The sequence below is a fragment of the Megascapheus bottae genome, chromosome 13 (assembly GCF_031878675.1).
Source record: "Megascapheus bottae isolate mThoBot1 chromosome 13, mThoBot2.hap1, whole genome shotgun sequence".
Lineage (NCBI taxonomy): Eukaryota > Metazoa > Chordata > Mammalia > Rodentia > Geomyidae > Megascapheus > Megascapheus bottae.
The window spans coordinates 40,213,357-40,226,507 of NC_143521.1; positions in this window are offsets into that span (position 1 = coordinate 40,213,357).

Genomic DNA, 13,151 nt, shown 5'->3' on the forward strand with positions numbered 1-13,151 from the left:
GCTAAAAGCTCTGGAGAAACAAGGAATCCATGGAACATTCCTCAATATAATAAAGGCTGTGTATGACAAACCCACAGCTAGCATTATAATTAATGGAAAAAGCTAAAGACATTTCCTCTGAAATCAGGAATGAGACAAGGATGCCCACTCTCTCCACTCCTAATCTTTGATAAGAGAGCCAAAAAAAAATAGAATGGAAGAAAAACAGTGTCTTCAACAGGTGGTGCTGGCAGAACTGGTTAAGCACCTGCAGAAAGTTAAAGTTGGATCCTTCTTTGTCACCCTGCACCAGTATTAACTCCAAATGGATCAAAGTCCTGGAGGGCCAAACAGATACACTGAAAACTTTATAAGAAGGAATTGGAGATACACTAGGTCTTCTTGGCACAGGTCAAAACTTTCTTAATAAGGACCCAGAAACACAACAAATCAGACAAAGGCTGGATAAGTGGGACTGCATTAAACTGCAGAGCTTCTGTATGGCAAAGGATATACTAGCAAATTAACTAGAAAACACACAGAGTGGGAGAAGATCTTCACTAACTATACAATAGACAAAGGGCTCATATCTAAAGTATATCAGCAGCTCAAAAAAATTGAATCACTCCAAGAAACAACCATCCCATTAAAAGATGGGCCAAAGACTTAAAGAAAGTCTTCTCTGAAGAAGAAATAAGAATGGCCTATAGACACATGAAGAAATGCTCGACATTTCTGGCCATAAAAGAAATGCAAATCAAAACAACTCTAAGATTCCACCTCACTCCAGTTAGAATAGGCAGGATCAAGAATTCTACTAACAACAGATGATGGAGGGGATTTGGCCAGGATGGATCACTACTACACTGTTAATGGGAGTGCAAACTTGTTCAACCACTATGGAAAGCATTATGGCAGTTCCTCCAAAGATTAAACATAGAACTCCCCTATGACCCAGTAATTCCACTACTTGGCATTTACCCAAGTGTCCAGAAACAAGGACATACTAAATCCACTAGCACAACGATGTTCATTGCACCACTATTTACCATAGCTAAAATATGGAACCAACCCAGATGTCCCTCAGTTGATGAGTGGATCAACAAGATGTGGTATTTGTACACAATGGAATTCTATGCTGCTGTCAGAAAGAATGACATCGCCCCATTTGTAAGGAAATGGAAAGACTTAGAAAAAAATCATATTAAAAACCAGACTCAAAGGAACATAGGCTCAATGGTTTCATTTGTCATAATCAGTAGAAACCTTGGGCTCTCCTAGCAGAGATTTACAATATAACAAACCTAGATACATAAGGGCATATAGAATGATGCTAAATGAAAGGACCTCTAGGATATAGAAACAAAAGCCATATAATGAGTGATTGTTGTCCTTAATGTACTATGTTATCTCTCATCTCTTTTGCTGTCCCTTGGTTATCTCATATTGTTACAGTATCTCACTTTGTTATCTGATATATAGGATATATTTGCATTAGGTTATCTGAAATTGGATAGGGAAGGGGGGAAAACAAGATGAGGGGTAGGGGTGGGGGGAGGGAAATGGGGACCAAGACATGAGAAAGGGTATCAATGTATGTGAAGTAATGCACCTTCTATCTGGTGAATATAATGTAACCCTTCTATTAATTACAATAAAAATATATGAAAAACAAGAAATATTTATAGTATTTTATAAAACATTATTCTCTATTCTACCATCTCTTCTTTATTCAAAGGTTACAAGCATCTTTTCCTATAAATACATTATACTCCTTAATCTGCATAATTTTCCAATATAAATAAGTAATGTAGATTTTCTTGATTATGATCTAGTCTAAATGCTCCTGAAAAAAAAATACTTTTTCTTGTCCTAGTAGAATTTGTGTAAATTTCAGTTAACAAGCATAAAGGAAAATAAAACTGTTAGAAAATTTGGTTTTCTAAGTAGCTTAAATTATGAATTAAGATGTTGAGTAATTGAAATTTTATTACTATTTAATTGTATTACTTATTTTATTAATATTTTATTTTATTATGTGTAGTATAAAATTCAGTTACTTGTAATCTGATGTTTGTTTTTTAATTAGTTTTATGCCTATTTTACTGACTTGAAAGTGTTAATAATACTTGATTTTGAAATGGAAAACTTATTTGGGTGCATGTTGAGCTGAATGAAAATCTTGCTGACTCATCATATTGAATTCTTCAGTGAAGAAACCACTTAGATTTGAAACAATTTAAATACTATGCTCATCCACAGATGGTAGTACTTAATGTTTGCAATGAAAAAGTAAAACATGTTCTATACACAAAGCTTTTACAAGCCATCACTCTGTCATTAGCTTAGAATCAAGAAAGTTTCTTTTAAAATCATTTGTTGGAATTATTTCAAATCTGTAGATCACAACAACTTGGTAGAGTTTGAAGATACTTGTGATTTTGTTTGTTTATTTTTTGTTTCTGTTTGGTTTTGTTTTGTTTTTGTCAGTCCAGGGGCTTGAACTCATGGCCTAAATGGTCTTTATTCACTCAAGGCTAGCATTCTATCACTTGAGCCACAGCACCACTTCCAGCTTTTTCTGTTTATATGATACTGAAGAATCAAAAGCAGGAGTTAATGGTTCTAGACAAGCACTCTACCGCTTAGCCACCTTCCCAACCTTTGTAATTTGTTTTTGAAACCCATTATTCCTTCATTATGAAATAATAACTTCAGTGGGAAAAAGTTAAATCCTTAGTATAAGGTCACATTTATCATTAATTTTGCCACAGATCTTTCTATCTTTTTAGATAGAAGTGTTGATAGAAGAATTATGCTTACAAATCTTTGGAGCATCTGTTCTTCTCACCTTTATATTTCTTTCTTGTAAACATTAGCCTTCTGAGTTCCCCTATAATTATAAATGTTCATTCTAATCTAGTAAATGCTTGTGCTGGGCTTATCCTCAGCAATTTATAGTCAGTTTCATTCAATTCTCACAATAATTTACTAAATTATTCAACATCTAATGACTAATAAGTAATAGAGTTAATTTCAATCCAGCTAATCTGATCCCAAGCTCATTCATTATCCCAAAATTCTTCAAATAAATTTAGACTTTATTTTTCAAAGAGAGCATTTCTAAGTCCCGCAGATGATTTTTCTCTTTATTTTCATCATTTATCCTAGTGAATGAAGATGAAGTATGAGACTCCTAATGTTCAGTCCCCAAAAAGTGACACGAAGGTAGTTCCGTGTGTGTTAACTGTGTGGTTCGTGTGCTATGAAGTGTGGAGAAACTTTCACTATAATATGTTACGTTCAGCTGAACACATGTACTTCCAAAGGAAATTCCAGGTGGTTCCAACTTCCTCTACATCTTACTCACTACATCTTTGTACCTATATGTGCATATGCATTCACATATGTATGTTATCTAATGAAACATGAACATTCCATTAAACATCATATACTAAGGAATTATTGAAAATATTGCAAAATTCTTATAACAGTCTTATTTAACTGAAAGGAACAGTTTGATATGACAAATAAGAACAAGATAAAGAGAAAATGAAATTAGAAGAAAATACAAACGAAAAATGGAACAAGATCCAGACACCAATTGCTACACCTGTAATATTAGCTATTCAGGAGTTTGTGATCTAAGGATAATGGTTCAAAGCCAGCCTGGACAGGAAACTCTGTGAAACTCTTATCTAAGTGTAAAGTGCCTCCCTTAAGCAAAAGAAGGTCCTGAGCAGTGACCAGGCACAGAGTTCAAGCCCCAGGACTGGAAAAAATAAATGAAAAATAAAAGGAAAGAAAATACCATTATTATTCTGGAAGATAAACAAAATAGTGTTACACTTATTTTAATAAATAGAAAAAAATAGAAAGGACAAAGAATAGGTATGACTTTCATACTGACATATATTGAAATAAAGGAAATACATAATATAAGAGTGAAGAATGGGGCCGGGAGTTTGGCCTAGTGGTTAAAGTGCTTGCCTAGCATGCATGAAGACCCGGGTTCGATTCCTTGGTACCACATACATAGAAAAAAGCTGGAATTGGTGCTGAGGCTCAAGTGGTAGAGCTCTAGCCTTGAGAAAGTCCAAGGACAGTGCTCAGGCCCTGAGCCCAAGCCCAGGACTGGCAAAAAAAAAAAAAAAGAAAGAAAAGAGTGAAGAATGAAGCTTAAGGAAGCCACCAAAAAGTAAAACCAAAGAATAAAACTTGTAAAGAAATTGAGAATAAGAGGAAAATCCAAAATCCTACACAAGGATACCAGAAATAAAGGACAGAAAAAAAACAAAGGGCACAAAGTTACACAGTTTTATGGTTATTTCCAAGAACTGAAGAACATAAAGTTTCAATTTGGAAGCGTTCATAAAATGTAAGAAAAAAAATCCTAACCCCAAACACTTATACAACAGAATTTTAGAACAGGATATCAAGAGATTTTTGTAAGTGGAGAGAGGGAATCAAAGAGAGGAGAAAGGACCCTGAGCATCATAACCCAGAATATGTTAAGGACATCTGCTCAGCCATGTTCATCACTACACAATTCACAATAGCCTAGAGATGAAAACAACCCAGATGCCCCACCACAGATGAATGCATACAAAAAAGATAGACCATATATACAATGGAATTCTACATAGCCACCAGACAAGATAAAATAATGGCATTCGCTGGGAAGTGGATGAATCTAGAGCGAATCATGTTGAGCGAGGTAAGTCAGGACTAAAGGAGCAAAAGGCGCATGGTCTCCTTGACATGTGGGTATTAGATTCAAACAGCACAAGAGAGATGACTCAGTATTCAGGTACCCAAGGTTATTGACACTGCCTTGTAGATATACATATAATAACATGCACATAAAATCGATGATGGGATATATACTCTATAAACATAATGTTATATAGATCGGCATGTATCTATGACATAAAAAGTCACCGCTTAATTTTAATTATGTTCTAAAATTTATGTGCCAGTGATTTCATATAGTTTATTCCCTTCTTGAATACTTGTTTATTAAACATGGCATCTGAAATATGTAAAAATCAGTGTCAATAAAATCTTTCAATTTAAGAAAAGGAGAGGAGAAGAAGAAAGAGAGAAATGGAGAGAAAAGGTAAGGAAGGGAGGGAGGAAGGAAGGAAGGGAGGAAGGAAGGGAGGAATCATACACACTTTGATTGTTAAATGAGTTCATTTTTTGAGATGCAAGTCTCTCTAAGTTTACCCCCCATGGTTTCTTGGGAAGCTCCCTAAAGAAGCCCTTCTCAACTGGAAGAGGACAGCATGAACATGGAAGCGAAGTTTCAAAGAAAGAGAATGCAGTAGAAAAAAAAAATATTTGGAGCTTGAACTTGGCGATGAGTGGGAATTTTCCTGCTGATAACTATACTGCATGCCACTACTGAAGACTAATGAAAGTCAATAGAACTCACATAAAAAATGAAGTGTATTTAATGCATCTAACTACATTTAGAAGTTCTTAATAATCTTCAGGAAATATTTATTGGTCCTTGACTTCAACAGTATCTAGAAGTACAAAGCTCCATTAAATTGTTGAAGGACATTAATGTGTAGCTTCATATAAAGCATAGCAAGAGATATAATAAAACAGGTGTTAAAATAAAAATAGCATGACAATAGAACCAGACTATGTAACAGATGGAAAACTCTGTAAATCTTATTTGTCATGTTTGACTCTGAAAGATTAGGATGACTTTCAAAAATTAAATTCATCTTCAGTATCCTCTCTGCCAAGGCATCTGGAAGAATGTGCTCTATCTTTGAATGAATTCCAACAGAGTGCCAAGCATGTGCTGGGTCATATTAGCATTATTAGAATAAATGTTCATAAGAGTTGGAGAGTGAGGAAAAACCATCTGAGTCGGTTAGGCTGGCTCTGTTTGTTTAAAAAATTGCCTTACAAATTCGTAATGGAATACATAGAAATAATAGAGTGCCAGATTTGATACAGTAATTTCTCAGTTCGTTGAAGGCAAACATGATTTAAAAAATCTCCCTCCATTTTAATAATTTACACAACACACTAAATCAGATACATGTAAGAGCTACAATTAATATAATCATCATTTCATTCATTTTTTCCATAAATTAGAAGGAAAAGGAGACCGGGTACAACTAAATGTAAGAAAGAAAGTCAAAGATACATTTTTACACTTAGACATTAGATATAGGCCAGAACAGTTGTTAATTTGTACAAGTCATAATTTTTCTTTAATTACTCCCACACCAATTATTCAACAAAAAAGAAATTGATAGCAATGACATTTATCATATTAGAGATACTAGAAACCAATGATTAAACACAGACTTTTCTAAAACTGATGAGATCACAGCAGTTTCTTTGACTCATTAAGAAGATGAATTATTTATATATACTTTGCTTCACATTATAGTTGTGAGTTTATTATCTAAACACATATCATTCAAGCCAGTGTTTAATGACATATGAAATAATCAACACAGAGTTTTTCCAGTCTAAAGCACTTAGAATTCAGGGATACAATATTTTAAATGCACTAAAAAAGCACCCAAACATCACATACGGTGTTACAGGTACCTATTAACCACACTACATCATATGTTACAGAAATTATCATCTCCGTTGCCTTTGTAGATTTTATAAATAAACAACCATGAAAATGGACAAATAGGTATGAAGGGACCTATTGTAATCCCAGCTACTCAGGAAATGGAGGTAGGAGCATCATGACCAAAGCCCAGCCTAGAAGTTAGTGGGGCCATGTCATGAGCAAAAGAAAAGCAAAGTACTGACTCTGTGTCTAGTGGTAGAATGCTTGTCTAGCAAGTGCCAGAGGAAAAAAAAGAAAAAGAAAAGGAGGAGGAGGAAGAGAAGAAGCTGTTGTACACATGCAGCAAATTGCTTCTTTGTACAGTACTTCTAAGAAAAGGCTGGAGACAGACTGTAAGTCTTTGAAAAGTAACATTTCTGCAGAAATGTTTGAGGAAGAAGTGCCTATTATTTGTCTTTCTGAGAAAGAAAACATTTCAAAAACACAGGGAACCCATGCAGACATCCATAATCTTTGTTCCCAGGTAACAATATTGAGGTTTTGGCAATGGCAGGGAACTGGTTCTGAGTTTCAAAGCGCCCCCATGTGGAAATAAACACATGATGTCACATTATTCCCCTTGTTTAGTATGAACCCAGTATCCTAATATTTATGATCTGATGAAAGCTGTCCAATTAATCACAACAATAAGATAAGTGCAATGTGTAACCACTTGTCTTTATTTTTTACCACTGTGATAAATATAAACCCAATGTAGAAACAAACATCATTTTTTGAATATTACCATACCATAAAGCTTAGTATAGTTTTTTTTGGCACAACAGTTAAATACATTTTGAACTAGCTAAACTTACAATAAAATGTTCACAGAAATTCAGAAGTAATATTCATCCTTCCTCCCCATCCACCTCCTCCTCTTTCTCCTTTTTCTCCACATTGAGTAATCAGCAGTCTAATTTCATTGATTTTTTTTCTGAAATTTCACTCTAATCCAAATCTATTCCATTTTGCTTCCTTTATGCAAACTGAGTTTTGGAAGACTGTTAGTAAATGCCCCAGGCCAGTCCAGTCTGACTTAGCATTCTCTGCTTACACAGGATGGAAATCCGTTAACATTCCTGCTCCTCATTAAGAAATAAAGAACGTAGCATTTCTAATTGCGAGGATCGAGGAGTGTCACACACCTCGATCTGAACAGCATACAATATTGTAAAGCAAACCTTTGAGGGCTGTGATTCTCACTGGAAGTCACCAAGTTGAAATAATAACTCCTTGATTGCTGGCAGCGCTTGATGATACACATAATTCATGGTAGTGAGAATGATGTGAAATAATAATTGAATCAAATGTTCAGGTTCTATTTTCCTTTTTAAAAGCTTGTTCATCTTAATATATCTGTATGACATGCATGTCTGAAAGTGTCAGAATGAAATATGAGCAAAGTAGTAGATGCCAATGAAAACAATTTATTAAATTAACTGCATAAATTTTCTATCACACCAAATATTTCATGTTGTTTTGGTAATCTTCAAATTTTAGTGAAACTTTACAATTATTTCCAAGAATAAGAAATGAGAGTCAGAATATCTTGTATACTAAAGTCTGTTGTCATTGAAATAATTAGAAGCAGACATGATCTTGAACTCCAATTTTCTCAGCAATAGTTAAAGTTATCCATGTTTTCATTCAAAAGAAGTCTAGGTATTTCCTGTTGGAGAATTCAGAGTGCATATTTTGTGAGACATTAAGTTTTAAGGTTTTTTTAAATCAAAGTTAGTAATAATTAGTTTGAAATGTGTTGTGAAGATTGAGTTGAGTAATAAAGAAATAGAAACTTGGTTCCACAGCAATAATATTAAAGATTATTATCATGGTACTTATTTCTTTTCTGCCTTCTGCTCCTCAGTTAATTTATCATTATTATGTAATTATGGAAATAAAATAATTTCCAGCAAATTGAATCCACCCTCTAAGCTGTTATTAATGTGAAATATTTCATAAGGATGAATCTGAAGAGCTGTCATATTAGTATTCCATCACTACCTGGCTGGGTAACTACTGGTACTCCTCTTACTATTTCAGTGGGAAAAAATAGTTTGAATTTAAATGGGATTTGTCTGACCTTTCAAATATAGGAAACATTTTCATCTAGCAAATTTATTGTTTCATAGTTTGTAAAATGAATGTTGAAAACTAAGAACTTTTTGCTATATGCAAGAAGTATTTAAAATGTAGATCCCATAAACACGAATTACATCAATGAATACAGCTATCTAGTTCTTTTTTTCATATATTTTTATTGTAATTAATAGAAGGGTTACATTATATTTGCCAGATAGATGGTACATTAATTGACGTATATTGATACCCTTTCTCATGTCTTGGTCCTCATTTCCCTCCCCCACCCCTACCCCTCATCTTGTTTTCCCCCCTTCCCTATCCAATTTCAAATAACCAAATACAAATATTTATCTATAATGTAAATCTCAAAATATTGATATCAAAAAGAATCTATTGAAGTATCTTTTTATTTGATTTGATTTTATTGTCAGGGTATCATATAGAAGGGTTACAGTTACATTCTTCAGGTAGTGAGTACGTTACTTCTTGAACATTATTACCCTTTCCACATCTTTCTTCCACTCCCCCACCATTTATGCTCTAATGGGAAGTGCCTGGGAAACGCAAGCAGCATTAGGCAGAAAAGCAGAAGAGCTAAATCCTTCTCCTCAAACGATCATTTGTAAAATGCAGAGCATAAAGTACTTTCAAAGTAAACTAATGTATAACATATAATATATAACTGAAGACTTTTCCACTTAGCTTGAAGTAGAGATGTTTAAAAGATATTATAGAAAAGCTATGGTCCTTTCCTTGTTTACCTTCATTTGTATTAGGTCCATTCTCCTTGTGTTTGGCCTATAAAAGACTTGTGATGAAGGATGCATGATGATCTTTGTTTGATAACTTGGAATTGTCAGTGCTTCCAAAGACAATTCTCATTCTCTTGACTGGCAGGTTACACCGTGAGGACATGAAATCCAGGAGCTCATCTGTATCTAATATGATAAAATAACTATTCTGAATTCTGAAATTTAGATGAAGAAAAAAACTGTGATGATTGATGATGCACATGTTATGTTTTTATTAAATTAAAGGGTAGACCTATGTCTTTGTATCTGTACAAACATCGGGATAACACAGCGTTGCCTTGGTTGGTATAAGTTATTTCTATTGTGACTGTTTTCACCCAGGTTAGGTCAACTTGGTGTGCTCTATAATGTTGTGTGCTCTCTGTCATGTTCTAAATTGTTCAGTAGACCTATCTACAGTGACTCATTTCCCAGAACAATCTCTATTGTGTCTTTTTTCATTAGAAAAGAAGAAACTAGCCCATCAACCAGTATTTTTCTGTATCCTTGGCAACAAAACGGGGTGACTTCTTTTCAATAAGGAACCTAGAAAAACTGATCAGTCTTCTGATAATATATTTATTTCTATTAATTTTTAATAATTTTTGCCAGTCCTGGGGCTTAAACTCAGGGCTTGGGCACTGTCCTTGGACACCTTTTGCTCAAGGCTAGCACTCTGCCACTTGAGCCACAGTGCCACTTCAGGTTTTAACTGTGCATGTAGTACCAAGGAATTGAACCCAGGGCTTCGTGCATGCTAGGCGAGCACTCTATCACTAGGCTACACTCCTGACCCTTCAATTAATTTTTTAAAAAGAAAAAAAAGTACCAGATCCTTGTTTAATTACACTGTATAGGAAACCTGTCAAGAGATAATGAAAAGCTACATCACATTTAAAAGAATAAGCTTCTTCAGAGCAGAAGGAAGATGCTCAATGGGAAGTATCCTAAATACTTATTTTCCATTCAGTAATTCTTGGACAGGAACCATTTTTCACCTTACATCAATATTGTAGGCTGTACTTCTATTTCTTCCAATATAAATTTGACAAATCTAAATTGAAATTTTGTTCTGTATAGAACTACTCCCTCATAATTATTACTTAATAAGGAAAGGCTTTCACATATTTAACCTCAAAGCAATTGTGAATTATCCCCCACTAGCCAACACAAACTTTTTCCATCTTAAGAAAGAATTAAAATCAGTAACCTCAAAGATCCTGGAGATTAAGATAACCACAAGGAAACAAGGTCCCTCACATATGAGGAAAAGAAGAATAAGAATTTTTTAGATACAGTTATAGCTTCGTGCATCCATTAGGTTTGCTTTTTCTGAAGAGTATAGTACTAACACATCCCTAAACAAAATAGCCTCTGTCTAAAATAAAATAATATTTAAGATGGCATATTTTAATAAACAGGCATATTGAGTCAAAACTCCTTTGTATGACTATTTAACGATAATCAAAATAAATTAAAAATTGTAAAAGACAATGTGTCTTTGATTTCCTACAAAACTGATTATCAGAAAATGAAATGAAAATTTAAGGGCAACATTAGAAAAAAAATTGAGCAAGCTAGATAAAAAGATACAAATGAGTCAGAAATTTCAGTATACTAGAATTGAACTCTACGGCCAGGAGTTTGGCCTAGTGGTAGAGTGCTTGCCTAGCATACATAAAAACCTGGGTTTGATTTCTCACTACCACATACATAGAAAAAGCTGGGAGTGGTGCTGTGTCTCAAGTGGTAGAGTGCTAGCCTTGAGGAAAGCCCAAGGGCAGTGCTCAGGTGTTGAGTTCAAGCCCCAGGACTAACAAAAGAAAAAAAAAAAAGAAATGATCTCTATGACTTGGTGGTGCAAGAGGGAAAGTGGGAGAAAAATGTGGGAGGGGTAACAATGTGCAACAAGAAATGTACTCACTACCTTATACATGGAACATCTGTACAACATCCTGCCTATAAAGTTTTAAAAATGTGTCAGAAGAGTGGAATATCCAATTAATTAGTGTGTTTAACAATCATCAAATACAGAGCCACAAAATGTAAATACTAATTTGATCTTAAAAGGAAATAATGACAACTTTAAAAATATTGACTTTCTATCCTACAGACAAGGAGGGCAAGAAATAGAAGAAAAAGAAAACTGCACCAAGATAAATCCTATAATCCAGGAGAGTAAAATCTAGGTAAAAATAGAGCCTGAAACAGAAACAAAGTAGATAGGGTAAAATGACTATCATTATTTTGGTCTATTTCTTCTCACTGTTTTCTCTGACAATCAAACACTTCTTTAGGAGATAAAAATAATTGTTTTTCCAGGAGCCCATGAAACTATTCCTATGCCTGAAGGAAAAACAGCCAAACACGGCAATGTAAAAAACAATACTTCAGTAATGACCATATAAGCCAAACCAGACACATCAGTCAGTCTTTGTGTGGAATTGTCACTGATGTTTATAAAAACTACCCTTGCACTGAGATTACTAAATTTAAAGTACCTAAATATAGGATTTCTGAAAAATGTTTGATAAGCTAGCCTACGAGAAAGTGGATGCCTGAAGACCTAGTTGTGCCTGAACTCTGCTATACTCCACGACTTCCAAGAAATTTGGTATAAGGATTTATCCCCATTTGCAAGTGAAAAAATAATTCTGGTTTATTCAGAGAACAGCATCATCTTATAATAAAAGGCCTTAATTTAAATCAAACATTTTTATTAAATAGTAAAGTTACCATTTTGTGTTCATTCTGGAGGTTTTTGTTGCATTGTTGATTACATAAAAACATTAAAAAGCAAGTTTCTAAAATAGACTATTAGGCTTCAGGGATAAATAATGTAATGGTTTATGTTAAATCCTGAGGCCATGAAGTCTGGTATTCACATGAAGGAAATGAGGTAGATTAGCAGTGAGCAAAGAGAGAGTCTCATTTAAAACTCATTATAAAACTTACTTATTAACAATTTAGGACACCACCAATTCAGTTCCTAAGAATATCTTAAGAGACTATGAAATGAAAGAGAATTTCTGAAGTGTTTCTCTCCCAGCATAAAGCTGCCTGAGCTTGACAAGTTCATTTTTTAATATTTGATTTAAAAACCTTGAGCACGGCAGTCACATGTTAAGAGGCGAATTAATTTTTTTAAGAAAACAGGAGAGATGCACATTTTAATTGAATTTCCTGTGCATAAAAGGCTTGTGGTTTTGCAATGACAATATCATTTGAGTGGCTGGTGAGGCAGTTTTTGTGTTCTTCTTCTGTGTGGTTTCTCCCCTTTATTTTCTGCTGTTTGTGTGAAAAATCACCTCGACTCTGTCAAGGTGTTATCTGAAGGACTAACAGAACCCAAGCTTCCTTTGAAAAGAAATCAGATAGTTACAAATAAGACCAAATGAGACAGAGTGAAGGTACATGTTTGACCTGAGAACACTTTGATGAAGACATTGTCCTCAAAGACAACAGATCTATGAAACAATAACATGAGTTTGCACATACACACACAATTACAGATTTCTCACTCTGAGAAAACTCAGGGCATCAAAGCTGAAAATTAAACCTCTTATTCCCTAGCCAAACAACAGTTACCAGCATCTTCAGATGTACCTGCAGTTCTTACCAGCTTTATATTTAACTTCTAATGGAAGCCTTACTGTCTGAATGCTGTGTCACCTCACTCAATATTCAGATGCTTGAATTTGGAA